Genomic DNA, 25,488 nt, shown 5'->3' on the forward strand with positions numbered 1-25,488 from the left:
AGAGATTCAGAAAAAGAGAAGAAAGTGACAGATAGACAGGATCAGAGCTAGGAGAGAGATAGAAAGAGAGAGAGATTTCGTAATTAAAAGAATACGATTAAAGGTGAAGGACTGTGTATATTTTGAATCATATTTTGCAGCTTCTGGCAAGACTACTGAATGGATTAAGGGTGTGTGTGTGTGTGTGTGTGTGTTATTAAAGCCCACACACCGATCTAAAGGATAAAAGCTTTGTGCTTTGAATAAGACGGCACCTCAATTTGATTCATCTGTATTGATGCATTCAGAATTCCACACACACACACACACAAACACACACACACACACACACACACACACATACATTCATTTAAATAAATAATTTAGCAGCAAATGTAATGAGTAAGAAATTGTGTTTTTAGAGAGGCAGAGCAAGTAAGTGAGAGAGAGCAACCGAGAGAGAGAGAATACGTTTTTTTTTTTCAGCTGGCTGCAGGACTGGGACATGAATAAAGAGAGAGAGAGAGAGAGAGAGAGAGAGAGAGAGAGAGAGAGAGAGAGAGAGAGAGAGAGAGAGAACCTACATGAAACCTTCACTTTTCTACAGAAACAGATTTAAAGCTGTAGTGGGTTATTTGTCTGAAATTCCTTAAATTCCCTCTAAATCCTAGTATGAATGCCTAAATGATTAAATAGCCAAAATGATACATAAATATCCCTGATGGTATTATTAATGAGCTTGTAAGCTTAAAGCATTTCCTTTTGGTTTGTTTTGTTTTCACACAGTTCTCTCTGCTTATTGGTCAGAGCTGTCTGGGGTGGGAACAAGAAAGGAAATACAGCAAGAAGGTCCTATGCAATAAACTACTGGATATGTCTGTGCTGTATAACTAGGGCCAACAACAGACATGGCATTATGTACTATTATGGCAGGTGTAGTATTATCTGAGCAATAAACCATGTGAGCTGTTTAGCTCCAATGCATGAAATTTGGGTCAGACAGACGTCACATTACTCTCATTCTCACCACATATTAACCGCTCCTGGGATTGTTTGGGACCGGGCTGAGCGTGTTTGCTGTATTCACACCTGTCCAAATAAATTACACTGAGGGTGAAAACGAACCATAGTCTGATTTATCCAGACTAAAAAGTGCAGGTGAGAAAATGCCCTCATGGATTGAGATCTCTGGACATGAAAGCTGATAGGCCATGACTCAAATGTGTAAATGCGTGACAATCCTGGTTTCCTAGTGTTTTTCCTGTTTAGCACATTCTGCCACTGCATGTAAAGGGCCCTATTTTAGCAATCTATAGGCACTGAACAACTTGATTTAGGGTGTTTTCGGTATTGAGAGGATGCAAAAAGGCATTTACTAATTCTCTAAATTAATCATGGGTGTTTTTTGGGCGTAATAGGAAATAAACCAATCATCATTTCACTTGTCATTCCCTTTAAGAGCCATGCATGGTCTGACTTTGGCGCATTGCTATCTTAAAAGTTTATTGTTGATGTAAAAGCTGTATTTGCTCACTGTAGTATGCCCCTATATGTGTAAGGAGGGGGGGGGAGGGGTGTGCATGCACTGAGTGTGTGCCTTGTCCATGCTACACCTGTATGGCTAAAATAGGTATGGAAAAGTAACTATTGACTGTTGTTTAAATCGAGGGTTTAAATCGATCAGTGGCGCACCTGTGTTTTCCACTGCTAAGATAGAAACACGTAAGAACTTTTCCTGAATACACCTCACTTCCAGACCTCCATGCCTATCAGTGTAGATGTTACTACTAAACTCTGATTCTATCTTAACTTCGTGGATGCAAAGTGTAAAAATAGACTGTTGACGGGGTGTAAGATAGCAAAGAGCATCCTGATGCACCTTTTGCAGGGTGTACAATAGGGTCCTGTGTGTTTAAATAAATGTATATATACTTAAATGTTTTCTCAAAAATAATTGTTTATCCCATTTACCCAGTAAAACAACATCATATCATTTATATCATTAGAAAATGAGAAAAGTAACTTGAGATCTGAAGAAAAGTAGTAATTGAGAAAAATGGAAATGAAAATATCTGGGCCTGTAGGGCTTCCGTACTGAGGGGTAATGAGGAGCAGCGCTGGCAGGTGGAGTGTGGAGTGTGTCTGTGCTTGTGTGGTTCTGTGTTATCTAACAGTTGATACCAGCCTGTTGTGACACTAAACGAAATTTTATGCCCCAGGGTGTTCTTGTTTGGGTCTGTGTGTGTATGTATGCATGTGTGTGTGTGTGTGTGTGTGTATATGTATGCATGTGTGTGTGTTTGTTTGTGATGTCATGATTTTTTTTTTACAGACAGGAATGTGTTATATTGCCTCGACTTGTTATCATGGAACCCTTCTCTCCTTGACACACCCTGTGCATGAGAGTGAGTGGGTAAGGGTGTGTGAGGACTGATGTTGTTTATTTTAGGAATAATGAATTTAATCAGTCTTAATTAAAATGTTCACCTTTCTTTTTTTAAGTAATTATACCTCAAAACCAGCACAAAAAGTCAGGTTATATTGGTTCTTGTGTACTTATTTGAGCCTTTTTCTATGCCACAGTATGTTGAACCATCAATGCTGCAACAACAAAAAAAATAATAATAATCTTAGCAAGTGAAGTTATCTCATTTCAAGGCAATAAATCTTTTTCTTTTCTCTGATAAGAATGTTTGATTTATTAAGCTTTAATAGATATCCTGCTTACTTTAGGAATAATTCTTATAATACATCTTAATCAGTTTTATTATAGTTATATCATCATATTTTAAGTAATTTGAACTCAAAATCAGCACAAAACGTGTAAGGCCAGCCACTTCCTGTCTGTCTGCCACGGACTCTAATTTAATGACTTAGAACTACACTTTCCAGAATTCCCCTGTGCTCTCTTTCTCAGACTCTCCCAGTCATGTGCCACTTCATCTCACAAACTCTCCTTCATACTGTTTAGTCTCATTGTTCTCACCTGTGCTTCCCTTTATAAATACCCCTCATTTCCTGTTCTTGTTGCCTGGTATTGAATCTAGTTATTAGCTCATCTACCTGCCATTCGTGTATGACCTCTGCCTGTTCGTTTAGCAACTACTGCTTTAGCTTAGCCCTTGTTTAGTATTGTTTTTTTTTTTGTTTAGACTGTTGATTGTTGCCTGTTTTTGGACCTTGCTTTCTCTGGCTTGTTCCTTGTTATTGTCGTTTATCTTCTGTGTATGACCTTTGGCTCCAAACACTCTAAAAAGTTGTTGGTTTATACTGTCCTACTGTTTTAAGCTACATCTGTGCTTGGTTTTCTGTGTAGTTCTGTTACCTTCTTTAATAAATAATCTGATTCTAATCCACATGTGTCTTACCTGTGTCTGGCATACGTGACAAAAAGTTACCAGTCAAGTTTAAGCCAGACTTTGTGATTGCTTATTTAAAGAAATATCCCCCCCCCCCCAAAAAAAAAAAATTGCTTAGCCCATTGGCAGATTTTCATTGCTTAATATAAGCATATATGTTTTAATTAACATATATTTGGAATGTTTGTTGTCAATGGTTTTTTAAAACATTAACCCTTCAGCCTGGTAATGATCTAAATCAGTCTTTAATGTGTCATTGTCCTCTATAGCATCATTGTCTTTTCTAAAAAAAACTTTAAAGAACTTTTTTATTAAGTTTATAAAAAGAACGTGTGCGGACTGAGAGAAAGAAGGAGGCCAGTTTACTTTAGTCCTCTGCTCATTAGGCTGCACTTGTTGCACATTGGGCTCAATCTGATGTTGTAGATTTCTGGCTGAAAGCCTTTGGCATGAGTTAACTGTGTTAATTGTGTTTAAATATTTAATACAAGACCCATTTACCAACTCAAGCACAGTGACTGAGTGCCGGGACAGAGTGCTCCCCGCATCTCTCTAACGTCATTCTCTCTCTATCACACACACACACACACACACACGAACGGGGTGTTTTATAGCGATATTTAAGAGAGGGGCAGAGTTGAACAGCACAGAGGCCGTTTTTTGCACTGACAGCTTGGTGACCTTCGTCCTGTGGTCTTCCTCTTGCATATTCATACCCGCAGTGACATTAGCACTGTAGCCATGAAATATGTATGCAGTGTGGAGCAGAGTACTGCTTGACCTTTCATATCCACCCGAGAGAGTGAAGAGAGAGTGGGTGGGGCTATAAAAACTCAAACTTTTGTGAGGCTTTTTTTTTTCAGAGAGAAATTAAAACAGTTAAAAACAGTACAAAACAGTGACTATTAGAGACTGTTACGTACAAAAAACAGACATAAGGAGACAAACATGCAGTCACATACTGCAATAATACAGCTTGATGCAGTGTAATTAAGCTAGAGGCAGTTGTGTCCTGTTAGAGGTAGCAAGAAATAGTTAGAGGTAATGAGAGTACAGACATTAAATACTGTTAGAGGAACGTAAAAGGATTAAGAGATTGTTATAGGCAGTTAGAGGAAGTATGAATGAATGAACACTGGTGAGAAGCTGCAGCCAATAGCGCACAGCGTACTCTCAACTGGAAACGACCATCCACCTGGAGGACTGCATCGGGCACTACGGCATTTACCCAGGAGAGAGTGCCAATCCATATCTGTGAAATATTTCGATATCTCAAAAGCAGGGTAAGAGCACAGTTTTGCTCAAAATATTGCAATGTTTGGTGACATACCAGAGTTCAAAAGAGGACAAATTGTTGGTGCACGTCTTGCTGCCGCATCTGTGACCAAGACAGCAAGTGATGTATCAAGAGTATCCAGGGTAATGTCAGCATACCACCAAGAAGGACCAACCACATCCAACAGGATTAACTGTGGACGCTGTAAGAGGAAGCTGTCTGAAAGGGATGTTCGGGTGCTAACCCGGATTGTATCCAAAAAACATAAAACCACGGCTGATCAAATCACGACAGAATTCAATGTGCACCTCGACTCTCCTGTTTCCACCAGAACTGTCCGTCACCACAATAAATTATTGTGGTCTAAAACCAGGTGTTTCAGTTTCACTGTCCAATCCCTGTACATACACACATACATACAATCATGCATATATACATACTGTATACGTGCGTGCGTGTGTGTGTGTGTGTGAACGAAACTAGTGGCATCTCTAAATCTCTACCACCATAATACTCCACATATTGGCTGTGTTTCAGATGACAACAGAGTAATGTGATCTCTTGTCATTCGACCTCTCTGACCTCATCATCAGCTTCTCCCTAAGACTGAACATTTTGTACCATACCAGTCTCCTGGCTTTCCAAATTAAAGTGGAGGAGCAGACAGGGCGCTCCTCTGATAGGTTAGCCAAGGTCTGTCTCATCCATTCCGCTGGAGTGTGAAGAAGACAGGAGTGATGGAAAGGAGATGTAGAGATGGCAAGAAGGTGGCAGTGCAAGAAGAGAGCAGGAGAATAATGAAAAAAAATGGTGAAGAGAGGGATGAGAAGGCAAATGGCAGTATCTGATTGAAAAAAGAAGAGAAAGAATGAGATACTGAGAGCGAGCAAGAGGGTGAGAGAGAGAGAGGGAGTTAAAACAGTTAATTTAGAAGTTAGAGAAATAGATGTAAGGCTAAGAAAATAAATGATAAAAAGCAAGTCCACTGAAAAAAATAAAAAATAATTTACTTCTTTTTTTTACCTAATTAAAATTACTTCATTTATACAATATTACTGAAATTTAAATATTTTTAGTTCAAACACACATTCAAATATTTACATAATCTTAAAGATTTATTTTGTAAACAGACCTGTCTCACTGTCTCAACACATGGATGGCATGTAATACATTCTTTATAATAAGCTAAAAAATAATGTATTACCATCCATGTGTTGAGACAGTGTAATATGTGTGTTTTAACTAAAAATATTTAAATTTCAGGATTTATAATATATTACGTATCATACATTATTTTAGTAATATTTTATGAATAAATTAATTGTAACTAGATAATATTGTATGCAGAAATTAAGTAAAGTTTACTAAAAGAAAGGACTGACTGAAGTTCAGTTCACTTATTTTATTTTATGAAACATTTAAGTCATGAAACCGAGTTGAAGTTTTTTTAATCTTAAATAAAATTTACTTTAAAAAAATCAAATGCAGAAAGTTGCGAAACTTTTTTAAAGTAAATTTTACTCATCATTTTTTTTTCAGTGTATGTAATAAGTTTGTGTGTGTGCTAAATATATAATTCCTACATTTAAAAACAGTTATTAACAAAGAAACACACTTTTAAGTGTACCTAATTGAAATAACGAATGCAGGAATATATGCAGACCATGATCATAATTTCACTGCTTTTTAAAACATGAGGGCTAATGATACTACATGAGCACTAAACCCTACTGTTTATACCAAAATCTACTCACCACTTAATACACTGTGAGTGTATTAAATATTAATGTTTATTTGTTGTGGGATTATTCAGTCATTGTTGCAATAAACTGACTATTGAACCGGTTCTGCCCTGTTTCTCATGCATTCTATTCACTGTTCTAATGACCTGCTGATCTGGCATATTTGACTATAAACACATACACACATACTGTACATGTGAAGTTCATTGTTTTGTACTTTTAGAAACTCTACACACTAACAGAAAATGATACATGTCATTTAATCACAGGCCATTTTATCAGAAACACTTACTTAGTAGCTTCAGGTTGTGGTGTACACATTAAAAGCCTGGATAAGTAGAACTGATAGAAATGATTTAATGTGTTCATTTGTTGTCTTAAATATTTTAAGTAATGTTTACTGAAAACTTGAATTAGACTTTTTTTTTACTTTTTAATTATTAAGTTAATTAATTGACTTTTTTTGTTAAATTCAAATCAATTGCTTTGAAATTTATGGTCAAGTGAGTACAATTTGCATTAGTAAATGTGTAAGATTTAAAAATTAGGTGGAGAAAGAAAATGCTATAGAAAGAACAGTATAAATCCAACACAGAGTTGTTGCAGATCAGAAAATGATGCTTGCTCTTACAGCCTACAACACAGACGCCAGTCAGTCATAATATATGATCTACAAGTTTATCTAGGGTGGCCTGGGGGGAATCACTTCACACTGATGGTAAGTGTCAGAAACTGGGGGAACACACTCATGCTGCAAATAGATTGTGCCAAAAAAAAAAAAAACAGTGGAAAAGAATGACAATGGTCAATAGCAACAGACTAAACTCAGTTATTAAAAGTTGATTCAACTCATAGATCTTTGTTTAAATGTATATGTGGCCACAAATGTTCACCTAACTCGAAGTAGTTGAGTAATGTTTATATAAAACAGGTTTAATATATAAGATTTTAAACAAATTGTTGGTTTACAGTGGGGGGACAAAACCAAATACATTTTTTAAAGATTTTCCTAAAATGGAAATTGTGTTAATCTTGACATAAAATAAAAAGAAATGTTAGTTATGCTACTAAAAATGGTTTGAGATAACCGATAACTTAAGTGTCAGAATTTAAGAAGAAAGGTGTTCCTAAGGACAGTTAGTTAATATGGCCAATTTTCAATTCAAGTTCTCATTACATGTCTGAAACAATGAGTACTTTGTATTTTGAATGCTAGTAGTTATTGAACCAGAACAGGAAAGAACACAAGTTCTTTTTCAATTCTTTGAAAAAAGAAAAGTGATGATTTTTGCAGTACAGTTTGTGCTAGCTGTACTTTAGCCCTTCATCAAAGGTCAGTTCCAGACCACAGAGTCACTCTCAGCTGGAGATTTCTGGGCCATTTCTCAATCGAGCAGTGCTACTGACATATTCAATCCCCCCTCCCCACAAAAGAACACTACTGTGATACACTTATATACACCATATACTATACATTTACTCACTCACATGCACTACTAATTTCACTACATGTCCCAATCATCCAAATGGTCAACCACTAAAAAAGTGTCTGATTAACAATGGCCCTGTGGTCAGAGACTAAGCAATCATGGATGGGTTGTGCATAAAACAGATGAGCTGTAGGTATATACACCTGTAGATCTATAGAGTAGATGCAGCTCATTAAGCACTGACACTGAATGTATATATTGTAAATATGTTCAGTAGTGTAGTAATAAGGTATTACATAATAAAAGCTGTCACGCATGCAATGTCACATCTCATAACTAAAGAAACACCCTGACATTACAAAACCATATGTGGGATATACAAGTGGAACCTCTTGAATTAAATGTAGATGGGAGTCATTGGACACAATTTTCACATGGACAGTTTTAGCGCTGTCCACTGTGGGTGAAAATGCCCTCTATTCACAGTACTCACATGTCATTGTGTATTGAGAAACGTAAAAAAAAAGTTCCTTTAATGTAGGATTCATTTGGAACCCACTAACTTCGAAGATTCATTTGAAGATTCACACTGCATTGCCATGAACATGCTGGCCAGTGTTCATCCTCATTCACAAGTTAAGAACTCAAAACTTACACAAGTGAGTTTATTCTTAAGCCATCTCCTGTGGTAACACTTCACACATAATCAATTTACAAACAGCTGCCCCATGACTTCTGGCATTTCCATGATACAATCCAAAAATATGTTTTTTCATTTTGATTTTGATACAAAACTAAGTACCACAACATGTAACAACTTATCAAACCGATACAGGCCAGCCAGGAAGCCTTTTGAAATAAATTAAAAGCATCTGAGCTTATCACAGTTTCGATATAAAGAGCGTGTTGATATGGAGGCTGAAACTGAAACCTTTTAACATTCATTCACAAGGACATGCAGGTAGTTTCAGTGTTTATGTTTCGGGGATTTAAATAGATGCTGACTGATAATTAAATAATAAAAAGTAAAAAAAAAAAAAAGAAGTATTTATAAATTAATTTCCTACAAAAGTGAGTAAATCCCTTGTATTTTATTATGTCTTTTTATGGGACAACACTGAAGATATACTGATAGAATGTGGCCAATTCAGAATAGTAAACACTGGTGAAAAAAAGGATATACTTAATTGTACTTAAGACATATTGAGAAATGCCTCAGTATTCTGATTCAACAGATTCATGTACGTACTTAAAATATATTTAAAGTACATTAATATTATTATTATTATTATTATTATTATTATTATGCTTTCATTATGCTTTCACGCTTTGATCATACTTTTTAAAAAGTACAATATAGTGTATTAAAAATAGACTACTATGAAGCACAATGTTAGTTTAATGTAATTCAATATACTTCTAAAATACGTATTTCCAAATATGCTTTTGTACATTTTTAGAAAAGTGTGTTAAAAACAACTGTTACAGTAGTTCACTTAAAATGCAATGTAACGTAAAGTGCATGTAACTTTTTTAGAAAGTAAATTAAATTACCACTAATTTAAACAAAACTTATACAGTACAGTAATACAGTATATTAAAATATATTTTTATATACAACAAAGTATACTAGAAGTGTGCTACTTTCAAAAGACATGGCCAAGAAGCATATTAATTAATTTACTTCAAATTAAAGTTTACTTTAAAAAAGCAAATGCAGAAAGTTGCAAAACTTTTTTTAAGTAAATTTTACTCAGTTTTTTTCAGTGTACATACACAGTATGAGCTTTCTGGTTGGTGATATATTATCTGTCACTATATAAAAGATGTTGGATTGAGCTGTTTCTTGGCTTGTGGATCTGTTTCAGATACAGAACACAGCTGTTTTTCCCCTCTGCTGCAGGAACAGCATCTGAGAAGGATTCACAGTAAATATTTGAACATTACTGTAAGGATTTCATTGCTTTTATAAGACGGGGCTGACATTGGAGGATTAGTGCTGGATCACAAACCCCACTTCATCCCACCCCACAGGTATTAGATGGAGCTCAATCACTTTATAGAACGCAGTTCCATTGCTCAACAGGCTGGTGGGATTTGTGTTACCTTAGGAGACTAATTGGTACTTCTCCACCTCTGTATAAGTTGTCAGGTAATCTCTTGTGAGTAAGGCTGAACACTGGACTGGAGTTTAAGTGAGACCTAACAGTGGATGGTACATTCCATTTCTAAAGTCACCATTAAAGGCATTACCGCCCACAGTGGACAATACAGTGGACGTTAATGATCGTGACCTGCGGTGTCTGGCTGGAAATGTCCATGTAAACAGATATGCAATTAGAAACCACCTCCACATTCAATGCATGAGGCCCCACATGCATATCCCACAGCTCTTTGCAGCGTACATTAGCTTTTATGGAACATGGCGAAAGAATGGGACCTGATATTAGTTCCTGTCCCATGACATTTGTCAAGTCAGTATATTGTAGAGCATATTGGTCAATGGAAAAACTGGTGGTCGTTCATTGCTTTAGACATTTTTGACCTTAAAAAAACAGACAGGTGCATTACACTTACCGGATTTTTCACAGTATAAGGTGCACTGAATTCAATATTAATATCTATTTTCTGGTCTGTTTTCATACATAAGGTAAACTGGATTATAAGGCGCATTAAGCGACACTAGTAAGGAACAGATGTGTCACCATGTTTACCTTCTAATTCGGCAGACCTGTAAAGTTAAGCTAAGTAAACAAAACTGTAATTCCTCAAAAAAAAAGTCAATCGAGTGCTGGATGTTAATCTACACAGAATTCTCTCCTGAAAACTGTTTATTTGGGTGAGTTATGCGCATCTGTTTATTTACAGTAAACTTAGATTTCCAGATTTCTAATAAGGCTAGCCACGGTTAGCAGCTAATTCCTCTCGACAGCGCTACACTGAGGAACCCTGAGAGTTCTGGTAAGCCAGGATGATGTTAGCTAGTGGTTCATCCCATGTGGCTTGTTTTAACATGATAAAAAGAGCTAGCGCAGTTAGTGACTAATGCTAATGCTGCTCCAGCAGTGCTAGCTGGGGTTAGCAGCAGACTACATGCCTATAATACTCACCTCTGAGCGGCGAAAGAGCTAGCGCTTACCATGGTTAGCAGCTAATGCTAATGCTGCTTCAGTCTTGGTGCTGGAGAACTTTAAACTGAAACTCCTGTATAAGGCTGTACTTCAGCAGAGTGGCTTTTTACTGCTCCTTACAACCTGACTAATAAAATTCATATATAAGGTGCACCGGATTATAAGTCGCACTGATGATGTTTGGGAAAATTAAAGGATTTTAAGTGCGCCTTATGGTGCGCAAAATACGGTTGTATACATAGAAAGGGTTCTTTCTCCTGGTAGCTTTGTTCCCAGACAATGACAACAGCAGAGCTTTATTCGAGCGACACTCAGGAGTGACAAAGTTAGCACGTCATTAATACGTCATTTAGTGTCTGTCAGCATATGACACACATTTACACACACAGCTAAACACCTGATTATGTGCGTGAGAGCAAGAGGTGTCTAGTCATGAAGTGGAATAACCACTCTAAAATCAAGCTCATGAAACTTCATAATCCCTAACTGCTCTTACTGTATGCATTAGATATAGGCACTGGTTTGGTGCAAAGCGTTCATTGGAATTTGTGCAGGTTTAGCTGCTCTTTTGTCCAGTGACATGTTAAAACCTGCAGGTTTCTGAGCACAAACCTTGCTGAGAAACTGTAAAACTGGCTGTAAAATCTGTTTGTGTGCAATGGTATACCATGTAATCTTACTCACAGGAGAAATGTTTTCACTGGAGTTTTATAAGAATTATAATAAACCTGCTGAAAGTGACAATATTTAATGTAGCTGTACAACCTTAGGTCAGAAAACGTTGGGTCAATATGGGAAGTGTGATATAAAAAGCTGTGTTTCTTATATATGCTTTGCTTTTTATTTGACTGCAGACAGAATTCACCCAATATATGTTGTGTTTTTTACACTCAGCTTCATGTAATTTGGTAATATACAGTATATTCTCATTCAATGTGTTTTCTTTTTATGATTTTTTTACATTGTAAATTTAATATTTAAAGTTATACAGGAACCCATGTGGAATTAATTTGTTAAAAAAAATGTTAACCAAACCAGAACATGTTTTATAGTTTAGATTCTTCTTAGTATCACATTAAGCTTTGAGGACACTGTATTTTAATTTCAGTGTCTTTATGAGGGAGAGTCACATGAAACAGTTTTCTCAGCATCTTGAAGGAGTTTCTGAAGGTCCTGAACAACAGCTGCTGCTTTTCCTTCACTCTGTGAAGCTCCAGCTCATCCCAAATTACCAAATGTGTCCCTTAATTGTTTCCATTCAGTTCAATCTTTAGTATTGATTACGCTAAGAGACTGGATAAGCATGGTCTTAGTTTAAAATGATAATAAGAGGACTGTAGCAATCACCCTTTACATCCATATACTGCCTCTAGACTGCCCAATATGAACACCTGTAACCATGCAGATTTTAAGGTGGAATAGCTAGAATTCATTCATTTAACTAATGTCTCAATTTATTATTATTTATAACATTATAAAGCATTCAATTTATTTATTAATGTTTAATAACGTCTTAACTAGTATCAATTTATAATTCATTCAGACATTACTTTTTACACTATATTTATTAGTGTTTATTACTGTCATAAGTACTGTTATTTGTGACCCTTATTGTGTTACCAAATAAACATCACTATTTAAGGTGGAACAGAACAATCAAATAAGTAGCTGGTGAACATTAATTCTGTAATAGCTACTTAAGGTGGAATAGAAGAAACGGAAGCCAGCTTGGCTGTTTATTCTCCAGCTTTAATAGTGCAGGAATTTTGTCCAGATACTGTTAAAAAATTTAGATTTACAAAATCAGTAAATAAGCTGTTGTTAGTGTGACTGTGTGCATGTAGAGTCAGCATTTAAGGTGGAACTGAAACTTATTTAACTTGTGGGGCCCTTTGCAACATAGAGAGCCTAATGGTTTATACTTAAATAAAAGTCAAAATTACATTTTCTATACTGTCCCAACATTTAAGTTCATGCCATTTATCTTACAATGGTTTAATTACATTTGAATAGTATTACAAAGTAATAGTCAATTAAATAATTAAAGCCAATACAAAGGCCTGTTTTGTTTCTGTTACTCTTTACTCCAGTCTGTATGTGTGTGTCTGTGTGTGTCTAAGTGTGTCTATGTGTGTGTGTGTGTCTTTTTTACCGGTAGCTCCAGAGCTGGTTTGGGCAGTTCTCATGTTTACCTGCCTTCCTCTGTGGCTCCACCCCCTTGAATGGAGACTTCCTATGTCAGGTGTGTGTGAGTGTGTGAATTGTGTGGCAGCACAGGCGGACAGAAAGGCAGAAAGGCTGTGTTTTGCATACCCAGGGCACACTCTTCCTGCCACAGAGAAAAGGGAAATTGCAGTGGATTCTTCTATCTATACTGTGGAAAGGAGAAGGCGTGACGTCTTGAGATCACTCAGGGTCTCTCTTTCTCTCTCTCTCTGGGCCGGCAGTAGCCTCTAGGATTACCTGTGCAGGTGAGGTGTGGAGGACACAGCAGGAGGCGGGAGAACAAACTGAATGCGCTGTAAGTTTGATCAGCTGAAAGCTTGTGGACTTGTGAACCTTTTTGTTTCCAGCCGTCACGCTCTGTGTTCAGTAATCTATCACTTTTTAACTTTCACTCACTGCTAACTTGTGTAATGGTGCTTTCTTGCTTTATCTCTTTCTCAGACCTGTAGAAGTAAAGCGAAAGCAAAGCTTATCTTCAGTCTTATAATAAAGGTGGCAAGTGGGACATTTTGGAGCAATACCAAGATAGTTATGTAACAGTTTTAGAGATAATACAGTTTTAAAGATAATACAGTATGTGTGTGTATGCTAACAAGCCTATTTACAACCCTGTTACCTTGACGTCGAATAAAACATACCGGTACTTACACAGTATATGTTTTTACACTGTAACCTATGATAAGCTATGATAAGCTCTTTAATCGGCTGCTCTATGTCACAAAAGGTATCGAATATAGGATAAAAGAAACCACAGCACTAAAACATGACATTGAAATTTTGTATTTTTTCCTGCATGTTATACCAGAAAGTGCTGTTGCCCCCTTGGTGTCCAGCCAGCACTGTGTGCAGTTAGCTAGCTGAAGTTAAGCCACTCTGTTAGCTTTTAGCCAAGCACCCTCTCACCTTACCAGCTCCAGCTAATCTCTTTCTCTGGTCAGCCCACTGTTAGCTTTTAGCCTTATGTTATCCATATTTCCTTATTCTCTCAAACTAGTTATTGCTTTTATCCTCACAATGTTCTTGCATTGAGTTGGGAGTAGCCCTCAATTTTCTTCAAATACAGCTCTGGAAAAAAAACATTAAAAGACCACTTCAGTTTCTACATCAGTTGATTTTGCTATTTATAGGGTTATGTTTGAGTAAAATGAACATTGTGGTTTTATTCTATAAAATACGGACAACATTTCTCCCAAATAAAAAAAAAAAATTCTCATTTAGAGCATTTATTTGCAGAACATGAGAAATGGCTGAAATAAAAAAAAAATGCAGAGCTTTCAGACATTAAATAATAATAAGAAAACAAGTTCATATTCAGAACTTTTTAAGAGTTCAGAAATCAATATTTGGTGGAATAACCCTGGTTTTTAATCACAGTTTTCATGCATCTTGACATCATGTTGTTCTTCACTAGTCACACTGCTTTTGGATAACTTTATGCCACTCCTGGTGCAAAAATGTAAGCAGTTCAGTTTGGTTTGATGGCTTGTGATCATCCATCTTCCTCTTAATTATATTTCAGAGGTTTTTAATTTGAGAAAACCCCCCAAAAAATCATTTTTAAGTTACCTCTTATTTTTTTTAACAGATCTGTATATAAGCAAACCTCAAATAAGATTTGCATTTTTGTTCTTTGCACAATAACTTATTTTTTTCTATTTGTAAACAAAAAGCAACCTTTAAAGTAATGCACAAGCTTTTGTTTCACTTCACATTTAATTAATTTATTTTTAATAAATAGACTCCAACAACCTTACATGCAGCTTTTATAGTAAACAGTGTAAACAAAGGTGTAAAAATATGTCCTTTATAAGTGTCTGACAGAAACAAATGTGTATCTATTGAGATTCCCTTTTTCAACTTCTATATGTAAAGATGTAAAATCTCAATGATCCCATTTCACATGGAAATTACATTAAAAAAGTAATTCAATTAATTAAATAAATTAAATGTTATTTTATCTCACAATTAGACGAAGACGTTTTGTGTTAAAAAGAAACAAACAAACAAAAAAACAATTATAACCTTTTTAATTAGTCTTGTTTCCATATTTTCTCAAAGTAACCATTGTTATTAGCCTTAATATCATTTCACTGAAAGTACTGTGCCTTTGCTGGGGCAAAAATAAAATAAACCAATACTGTTATGTAACAGTCTATATGAACTTACTGGAACTAATTTAGTATTATAGATTTTTACAAAACTCGTATTATTTAACTATTCTGTTCCTCAAGCACCTTTAACAAATCCCTGATATATAATCCAGCTCTTCTCTCAAACCCAAAGTATAGGAATGTTCACTGGAGAAAGTGAAGGAGTGTAGATAGGAGGAAGGAAAATTGAAAAGTTGGGGGAGGGCAGAGAAAAGGGGGCATTCTGTAGGCCTATGTTAAAACACTCTTATATAACTCGCCATATGCCCTGCTATATGGTGCTTTGATGTGAACTACTTATGTGGATGCAACACCCATGGCACACTCTCATGAATTCTAATGCTCTTCATGTCCTCTATGTGTTTGAATGTGTGTATCTGAATGTGTGTATCTGGCTGTGTGTGTGTGTGTGTTTGTGTGTTACACTTATAGACACCTACTGCAAGATTATCTTCCCATACTTTAGCAAAGAGAAGCACTTCACTGGATGATTAACTGCAAAAAGATACATTCTTGTGGTAGAAAAGCACTTAATCCTTGTCTCGAAATAAAGTCAAGATACACACATTTCTGCCCAAGAGAGAGTGGAAGAGTCTACTTTAATGTTAGCTGTTCAAATCAAACATCCGGAGACGTCCGTGTTTAATCTTCTCTCCACATCTTCCAAACTCATCAGAGTGAAGGTAGAGAGAGAGTTGAGGTTGTTAGTGCTGTGGAGGCTCAGAGATCAGGCCTGTACCTGTGTAATATGAGCAGTGACGCCTGCAGCCAGAACAGTCACAATACCAGTTTGTCTGCCAGCTTTTCAGTACCTTTTCATAACTGCAGCTGTCAGAGATGTTTATGTTTCTCTGTGGCAATGTTAACTCACATTGTTCTATTCTTATTTTCAGTATTATTAACAAAATATAATTTCATATTAGCATGTTTTCAGGACCCTTGATTAAAGACAGTGGTACACATAGCAGCTTGAGTGAATACACATAAATAAATTATTGCTATTACTTCAGTGAAATAATCAGTGTTGAAAACTGTTAAGTACTTTTCCCCCAAAAATGAGCAAAAGAACAACAGTAGCAGCTCAAAAATCTGCTTAAACATTCTGTGACACATCACTATGAAGTCCTAAGAAAAGATTTTAACCTTCTTAAATTTCAGTGGACAATGTAAAAAGATTTTATTTCAAGTCTCGTAGGAACAATTATTTTTGGTCCTGTTTTTAAATGACGCAGAAAACAAAAAAGCTACAAAATGGAGATATTATGGTATATAACTTCAGGTACATCCAGCATCTGTCAGCTGTAGAAGTTTGTTATGCTCTGTTCTACTCGGTCTTTACACAAGTCCATCAAGCAAATAGATAGATAGATAGATACTTTATCCTGAAGGACAATTAGCAGCCACTAGATAGATAGATAGATAGATAGATAGATAGATAGATAGATAGATAGATAGATAGATAGATAGATAGATAGATAGATAGATAGATAGATAGATAGATAGATAGATAGATAGATAGATAGATAGATACTTTATTGGTACAGGGATGTCAGCCATACAGACAAATACACAGTGCAAATACACAGTTATATAACAATTTAAATCTAGCAGTGCAAACTTGTAGAGATGTAAACAGTCGACAGTAAATAAACTACTAGTGCAAAAAAGATATAAAAAATAATGTAACAGGGCATCTCTGAGAGTGTTTGCAGAAATGGGGGTATGTTGAAAGAAATAATCATATCCTTATTTTTATGTAAAAAAAAAGTAATGTTATATGTTGAAAGGGCTCATCTTTGCTGTTCACTTTAAACCTCATCAGACAGTGGCGTCAGGCATGCTAATTTACATTTGGAAAAAGCTAAAGCAGCGATAACATGGAGCGTTTGACCTACTAAAGAGCTGAGGCTTTATGAGCGCTTTCACACACAGCTCAGATGTCCAAACCTAGTTTGAGTTGCTATTGAAGATGTTGCCCCACATTTAAGGAAACAGTTTCCTAAATGCTAAAACATACAGCACACACTTGTTCAACATTCAAATTACTGGGAGCCAAAAGGTGTGCAAGTTATAGTTCTGCATGCTTCTAATTATAAGTTATACTTTAGATGTAACAAGTGCAGCATCACCAGGGTGGGGTAATGAGGCCAAACAACTTTATTTTGAACAGGAGAATGCTTGAAGGCTCACTACACAGGCAATAGTTTTTTGTTTGTTTTTATCAAATGCCTGCTCCATTGGTGGAGACACTTATCCACCCTCTAACCCAACATCAAGCATTAGTGACGCTCCACCAGTGGAACTGACACAACTAAACCTCATTTATTAAAACAAAAATATAAAGCCATAAATCCCCTCATAAACAATGTCAAACAAAATCCTCTTATAACTTCAATATAAAATAAAGGAGAGGCACCTGTTTTAATTTACCATCACAAAAATCTGTGGTATTATTTAACCATAGCTAACGTGCCATACTAGTTCCCCTATATTAGCTCAGGAAGTACTAAAACACTGGTATTATCTGTATTTATTGTACTTAAAGTACAATCTTCCCAAAAAATATGTGGTAGAAGAAGTAGCAGTTTTTGATTTGTCTCGCATTTTCCATCAAAAAAAACAACACACTGCAGAAAAACAGGCTTACTGCAATTTAGCGTAAATCCATAAAAAAAAATCTATTAAGCTCCTGTAATAAAGTAGATGTACTTCATTATTTTCCACCACCGCATCAGAACGCTGATGGAATCCTGACCTGACCCCTGCTAAAAAGGTTTTCAGGAATTGAAGTGGAAAAATAGCTAATACTTTAATCTCCAGCCTTTTAGTGGAAAGTGGCTGAAAGGTAATGGAAAGTAATCAGAATACATTACTGAGATTGTGTAATCCTCAGGTTTGTATTACCGCACTGTTAATCAGATAATAAGTAATCTGTAACAGAATATATTCAGAGACTCACTTTTCAGCCAAATTACTCTGTTTGTGTGTGTGAGTATGTGTGTCTGTGTGTTTATGAGCATGCATTCCTGGAAAATCATTTCGAATGTATGTGAAACAAAAGTGTTGGGTGTGTGTCTGAGTGTGTGTCATGACTTGCTCTTCATGGAGAATGCGTCTCTCATACACACACACAGCTGGTGTTCAGTCAGTTATTAACCATCATTTCCTTAGTCATATTAATAATTAATTATCATATATCTGTAATTTTTTTTTTTATCTTATGTGGTCACATGGCCCAACTGGATGCCAAAGGCTCTTTTTATCTACTCACCTTTTGCTTGTAGCTAAAGCATGAAGAGTTCAGTGAAACTTTTTTTTTTTGTTCATAGACATGCTGAAACACAATGCTGGAATTCAGTGCAGCACCATGGTTTCAGAAAACACTTCACCCAAAACATTAAAAGTATTACCAGAGGCGGAAAGCTACTAAGAGTGTTATACCTATATTTCTTGTATTTAATATTAGCTGTCACTATGAGTGACATCCCAAGGAGAGAGAGGTAGAGACACATACAGACAGAATACATGTGTCAAAAATACTGAGGCAGTCAATAAAATGTATACCTGGCCATTATTTAACTTTCACTTACTTTCACCTTTGCTATTGTGGCACCAAGATATGTGGAAGGGTTTAACCCACAGGGGAGTTCCTAGAAAGTTCGACTATTATTGTTTTTATTTGGTTGGGGTCATTTGGTTGGTTCATGTTAATTTGGGATGATGGGGTAATTATCTAAAATAATAATTTTCTAAGTGTTGGTTTAATTAAGGTGTGGCAGTTCTGCTGGTAGAGCATTATTCGGCCTCCTGAATTTGGTGTGGAGGGTGGATAAGAGTCTCCATCATGGGGTTACCACGCATTTTAGGAAGAGAAAATTTCTTCTCACTGGGAGTTGTTTTTTTGTACTCTCTCTAAGTTTTAATAAAAGTGTTTAGTAGAAGTACGGCCGAGCCTGGTTTCTCCACCCCAGTGACGCTATACTATGCTGTGCCAGGTAAAACATATAATTAAATTCATGTATATTACAAAACACCCTCCAAGATAGGTTAATCCCAACCGATTGCACTTGTACTTGTCTGCTTTATCTGTCACATTTGAAAGTTCACTGTTAAGATTCAGTAGCAGGAACAAAAGAAATCAAATGTCAAGAACACAGGCCTTTAATATGCCAAATAAATTACGAGCATTGCCTTATAATTGGAGCTCAAGAGCCAAGGAAACATGAACAGATTTAAAAGAGTGAGAGTGATAAACAGAGAGAAGAGGAAGGAGGAAGCAGAGCTGGTGCTGGTGTGGGTTGGTATTTGGTGACTAAGAACTAAGAAACAGGAGGTTCTGACTCTTATTTTGACTCATGCCTGTTGCATGTGGATGTGTGTGTGGGGGTGTCCACTATTTTGTTGGCACAAAACATTAAATATCACACACACACACACACACACGTCGTGAAAAGGCAACTTACTAAAGATCAGTTAGAGAAAGGCAGGCTATGCAGGTTAAGAAAGACAGTAATATGGAGTCGTATGGAGTCGTAATATGGAGACATATAGGCTAATTTTATTTCACACAGCAGGAATAAGTGTCACAAATGCAATTTTCTAACCAAATCCAATGTTTATTTTAAGCTGTTCACACAATTAATATCCCCCATATCCAGAATCTGTCTAAATGTTTCTCGCTGTGTAAGTGATACACATGCTCAGAAGAGCATTGCTTCACGTTAAGTTTCACTTTAATCCTTGTCAGAATCTCAAGAAAACACTGAAAGAGTTCAGGCTGCAGATCCATCTTATGAAAAAAAAAAAAAAGGAAACATTATTTGGCCATGGCAGGTTTTAATTATCCTTTGACATTACAGTAGGGCTCTGTTGTTGTGTTCGACCAATTCATTAGAAACACTGCATGTCTGCAACACAAGCCTTGGAACAGAGACATCAGTCCAAATATGTTTTCTGCCACTGAGGTCCTCAAATCACCGTTGCTGTCCATGTTCCTGTCTTCTCATGGTCATTTTTTTCATTCCACTTGACGTACAAGTCCCATGATCTTGCTGTTCAGACAGTCTCATTTCTGTGAATCAGATATGTATCAGATTATCAGAATATGTATCAGAATATGTACCACATGTTAAAGTGGCCGAAAGCAGAATCGAAAATGTCAGATTTAATGCATTTTCTGCGATTTACACAACCACACAAATGACACACCTGTGTCATATGTGATATAAAAGATTGGAATTACCTACCATGTGAACATAGACTTATACTCTATGCTCCTCAGCAACTCAGAGACCCTTTTCTGTGACTTGACATGGTCAGACACTTTGTGGCTAAGTTGCAAGCAAGCTCAGTTTGTTTTTGATGACAGTTGTGGATGGTGGGGTCTTGCAAGGCACTGTTTTCTTGTTGGGGACATATCTTGACCACCTCTGAATGTGTGAATGTGAGTAATCAGATTACAATGCATCCTTGTATTCACACCTGTATTATGTGTTGGCTATATATGATCAGATCACTCTGGACACATGTTAATATCAGGTGTAAAGGGGATCTCAGCACAGGAAGATGCTAAAGGATAAATAACTGGATGCCATGAAATACGCATTCAGATTTTCTTAGGCCCAATCCCATTTCACCTTTTACCACTAACACTTAGCCAAATCCCTCGGTTTTGTGCATTCATACCTACAGGTAGGGTGTCCCAAATCTTGTTATGCTGTAATGTAGGGTTTAGTGTTAAGGCTTCATAACCTTTCTAACTGTCATGGCAGCCATTTTTTGTCTGCCTGTCATGGACTGTAATTCAGTAATTCCCCTGTGCTCTCTCTCCCAGTTTTCTAGTCACGTGCCACTGCCTGTCACAAACTCTCCATCTTACTAAAGTCTGATTGTTCTCACCTGTGCTGCCCTGCATAAATACCTCTCATTTTCTTTTCTCTGTGCCTGGTATTAAATCTATATCCTAGCTCTTCTATCTCATGTTCTCTTTATCTTCTCTGCCTTTTGTGTATGACCTCTGCCTGTTTCTTTACTGACTACTGATTTAGTTTAGACCTGCTGTTAGTTTTTGTGTTCTGGTTTAGACACTTGCTTGTTTTGGACCTTGCTCTCTGTGTTGCCTATGGTTAGTGTTGTTTGTCTTCTGTGTATGACCTTCAGCTTTAAACACTCTGGTATGTTGTTGGTTTATGCTTCCCTACTGCTGTTAGCTACACCTGTGCTTGGTTTTCTCTGTAGTTCTGTTGCTATCTTTAATAAATTCTCTGTTTCTTATTCACATGTGTCTCACCCGTTGCTAGTTGGTGGCACAAGTGACTAAAGAATCCCACAAGTATTTTCCCTGTTAAAAATTATAATAACCACAATATTATAATAGCTTAATGCGTAGTTTCATGTTTTATGGCTGTTTACTTCATAAGAAGAATATATCAATAGTAGTACATATTGGTTGCTAGCTAGCTAAATGTCTTTGTCCATCTTAAATGGTGAAACAGAGAGTAGAGACTGGATAATTTAAGGTGGAATGCTAATAAAAGTTTATTTCTGCTCCCCATTATAGCAAAATTAAGGGTTGGAAAAAATGATACTTAAATGCTGAACCACCTGCCTTCTTTCTGAAAACATAGAATGCCCCAAACTTCAGGTTACAGGTTACAGGTTCTGCAAAGGTTTTCCCAATTCTTAGGAGGAAACAAGAGGTTACAAGAGGAGGATTTACACTCAAAAACAAGGGGTAGGGGTAAAAATTAGATTGGGTCTTATTCTGTCTCACTCAGCAATCAGATTTCATGTCCTAACCAATGCATTTGACTACCAAGTGTAAATTCATGTAGCTAAAATATTATAAAAATATAATCCAGATACCAGTCACATGCTAAGTAGCTCTCAGAAGTCAAGACTTTCAGTCAACTTTTCTCCTTAGTGTCAATTTAGCTCAATTTATTCTCCCACTTCAACATGTTCTAAAACAGAGAATATAAAACACACACACCAAACTACACACCCAAAATGTTACAATTTCTACCTAACTAAAATTAGCGGTTGCAGGGTGAGATGTCAGCAGTATCACCCAGTACAGCTCAGCTTCCCACATCCCCACAGTCTGTAGCTGCAGTGAAGGGCATTGCAGTGTTTGCATGTTATATTTTGTTCTGTGCTTCACGGGAAAACCTGATGTAAAAGAGCCTTGAATATGGGTGATGATCAAAGGAGAGCTAGAGGTAAATTTTCATGTGGTTTTTTACTGAACTTTTCGGGGAGACAAAAGTGATAGAGAGATGGTATTTGATTCAAATGTGTACAAAGCTTTCACATGAATAAAATATGATCATGCTGTTTTGCTACAATATAATAATTTACTTTAATAAGCCAAAACATTATTGCTGTAATATTTTATTTATGGGCAAATGGTGCACACAACTGAAACTAGTAAATTAAAGTAAACGTGGCCTATTATTTTTTTTTTTCTCAGTGTTTTGCCTCCAGTAACACTTTTCATTCTGAACTGTGCAGCGCAGGGATACTGGAAGATTAGTCAACCGCAGTCTATAGTAATTCTCAGTGAGATTATAATGTTGCCGAGAACAAAGTTCTGCTGCTAAATCGTGTCAGGCGTGCACACACACATGCTCTGTCTCAGAGGGGAGTGTATATGGCGAGCAGTGTTCAGAGAGACGCCCTGCAGACAAGCTTTTATGACTGTCATAACTCATAACACTCCTCTCTACATTATATAACATACCCACTTAAGCCACCCTGATAGTGTATAAGGATGTGTGTGTGTGTGTGTGTGCGTGTGTGAACCTGTCCCACACTTCAAAACACAGACTGGACACATTATATCTGTATTATTTTCAAGAGAAAATCAATTTAATTTGCCAAACCTATTATTGTAGACTTCAAGTGTGTTTGTTAATAGCGACTAATGTGTATTTGGACAAGAGAAGCTTGCTTTGAGAACTATTAAATAAATATAAATTATTATTAAATAATATTTAATAAATCCATTCCCACGTGTTTCAGTGACATGTTTTTCATCACTGCAGCATAAGCCTTAAAGTGTGAATGATCCGTAAGTTCTTGTGAATCCTATAGGAAATATTTCTTCTCACTGCAGTAAATTAAGCACTGGATTTCCTTTTCAGCAGGATGCTGTCTTTGTTAATCATGGGACATTCCAGGATTTTGGTACATTTCAGGGGTGGTCATCTCTGAAAATTTAATCTTCAATTTGATAATTTTTAGTCATATATTTATTAAATACAGGTAATAGACTATCAAAAAGTTTGATTTGTCAAGCTCAGGTATCGAAGCAGTTTTTAATTAGATTATGCAATATATTTTGACCAAAGAAGTTGTTTATCATAAGTAAAGGAGATGCATATCAACAATATACAAGAGGAAGTAATTTATTTAGAGCTTATTTTAATTGTTAAATTTGCCAAAGGATTTGGTCACGCAATGTGTGGGACAAGAGAAAACGGCTCTTTTTTGATGTGGTCCAAAGGTATTCAGTCTTTTGAATAATATCTAAGGAGCTTATTTTTCCACCATATTTAGTTTGTCTTATAACTAATACACTGTTCACAAAAAATTTTGGATATGTACATTTGAAATTTAAGTGGTCGGACAGGAAATGTACCAAAATCATGGAATGTCCCTCATACATTTTTTTTATTATTTCATTATTTCTATCTCAGATATTAGTTTTATTCTTCATGTAGACAGAATGTTAATATCCTCCTATAACTGAATATAGATACAGAAAGCTACAGAATGTGTAGCTGAAATGTACAGAGAAAGGCAGGAAGTCATTTAGTGGTCAGTTAGTGGTCAGTTTACCTCAGCAGGCTAATGCTAACTGAGCCTTTTTCAGTTCATATCTATCAAGTGTTTAACAGTCAGTCTGTGCCTGTGAAGATGTGATAACTGATACTAAGCATAAAAAATTGTGTTAAAAGCTTTTTTCAGTTTATTTTTTTAAGGTAAAGAGTATTATTAAGCTTCAGTTTAGTATTTATTGGCTCCCTGCTGTAATTCTGTGATACTGCTAACGCTAGCGACACTGTCTTGGGAGAGAGACATACTGGAGAGGAGAACCTTCCTTATAGTAAGCAATTCATTACCAAAATAAACTGATTGTACATGGAATTTTAATATACTTATAGCTGGTGACATTTAATTGATAATCTCATCAGTTTGGTATAAGAGTAACATTACTGAATAAAGGTTTGTGCATTTGTTTGGGTATATCACTAACTAGCTAACCTAGCTAACACTATGTCTGTTGGTACACTAGCCAGTTAGCTAAGCTAGTTAGCTTTATTTGGGAAAGCTTGCACTAATGCTGTGTTCAATTTAATATATGTCAATCCAAAGTTGACTGCGCTGCAGTTAATTTGGCTATAATTCTTAATATTGTGCATTTTTTTGTACTTTGTGTAAGACAGCTGGAAAATTATTTAGCACCTATGTACTTTATAAATGTTTTAAAATGTTGAAAATATAGTATAGTACAGTAAATGGAATTTGTGATTAAAGTATTGTCTTCATACATAATAATAATAATTTTAAAATGTTAAAATTGATGCAATAATACAATCATTTTTAAGTAGACTAATACTTGATGTGATAAAAATGCAGCAGCCTATTACTGTACTGCGACTATTACTGTAATAAAATTGACAGTGTTTTATAGGTACCCTAAATGTAATGCCTACCTAATTAAATGTACAGTATGCATGCTGTAAAATTTACTACAGCAACTTAGTTACAGTACATTTCACAATTTCCTTGTTTTATACTGAAACAAAAATAAAATAATGTGCAAAAATATTACACCACTATTAAAGCAGCATTTACTGATATAGTCTGTTTGGTATAGATGTGCCGTGGAGGCTGAAGTGGGTGTGGCCAAGATGGAAAAACTGTAACATACAGTAGCTTCTGCTGTATCTCTGTGTGATGGACCCCTGCAATGTTGGCAAGGTGTACGTCATGTATAATGTATATGATGCATTACAACTTCTCCATTTCTCCACTGTAACACACCTCCCAGCCTAATCTACAATTTACATTCCAGCTTGCTCCATTTGTTACTCTTTTTCACTCTCAGCTCACCCTCTCCCTCTCTCGCTGCAGCCGATATCATTAGATACCGCAGGTGCACTATTGACATTTCTGTTGTTACCGGGAA

The 25,488-nt window shown here is 36.1% G+C and overlaps 1 protein-coding gene across 3 annotated transcripts in view; it reads left to right on the forward strand.

Moving 5' to 3' along the window:
• Window positions 1–13,151: 13,151 nt before the first annotated feature.
• lnx1 (ligand of numb-protein X 1) overlaps window positions 13,152–25,488 on the forward strand; it is an 83,890-nt gene continuing 71,553 nt past the window's right edge. For 2 of the 3 annotated variants that reach the window (XM_007257038.4, XM_007257039.4), the window contains exon 1: window positions 13,153–13,438. The gene's annotated coding sequence lies outside the window, so the exon portion shown is untranslated. Of the gene's footprint in view, window positions 13,439–25,488 lie in introns of all 3 variants that reach the window. The other variant, XM_022664414.2, reaches the window with a different exon arrangement.

The sequence above is a fragment of the Astyanax mexicanus genome, chromosome 1, assembly GCF_023375975.1.
Source record: "Astyanax mexicanus isolate ESR-SI-001 chromosome 1, AstMex3_surface, whole genome shotgun sequence".
Lineage (NCBI taxonomy): Eukaryota > Metazoa > Chordata > Actinopteri > Characiformes > Acestrorhamphidae > Astyanax > Astyanax mexicanus.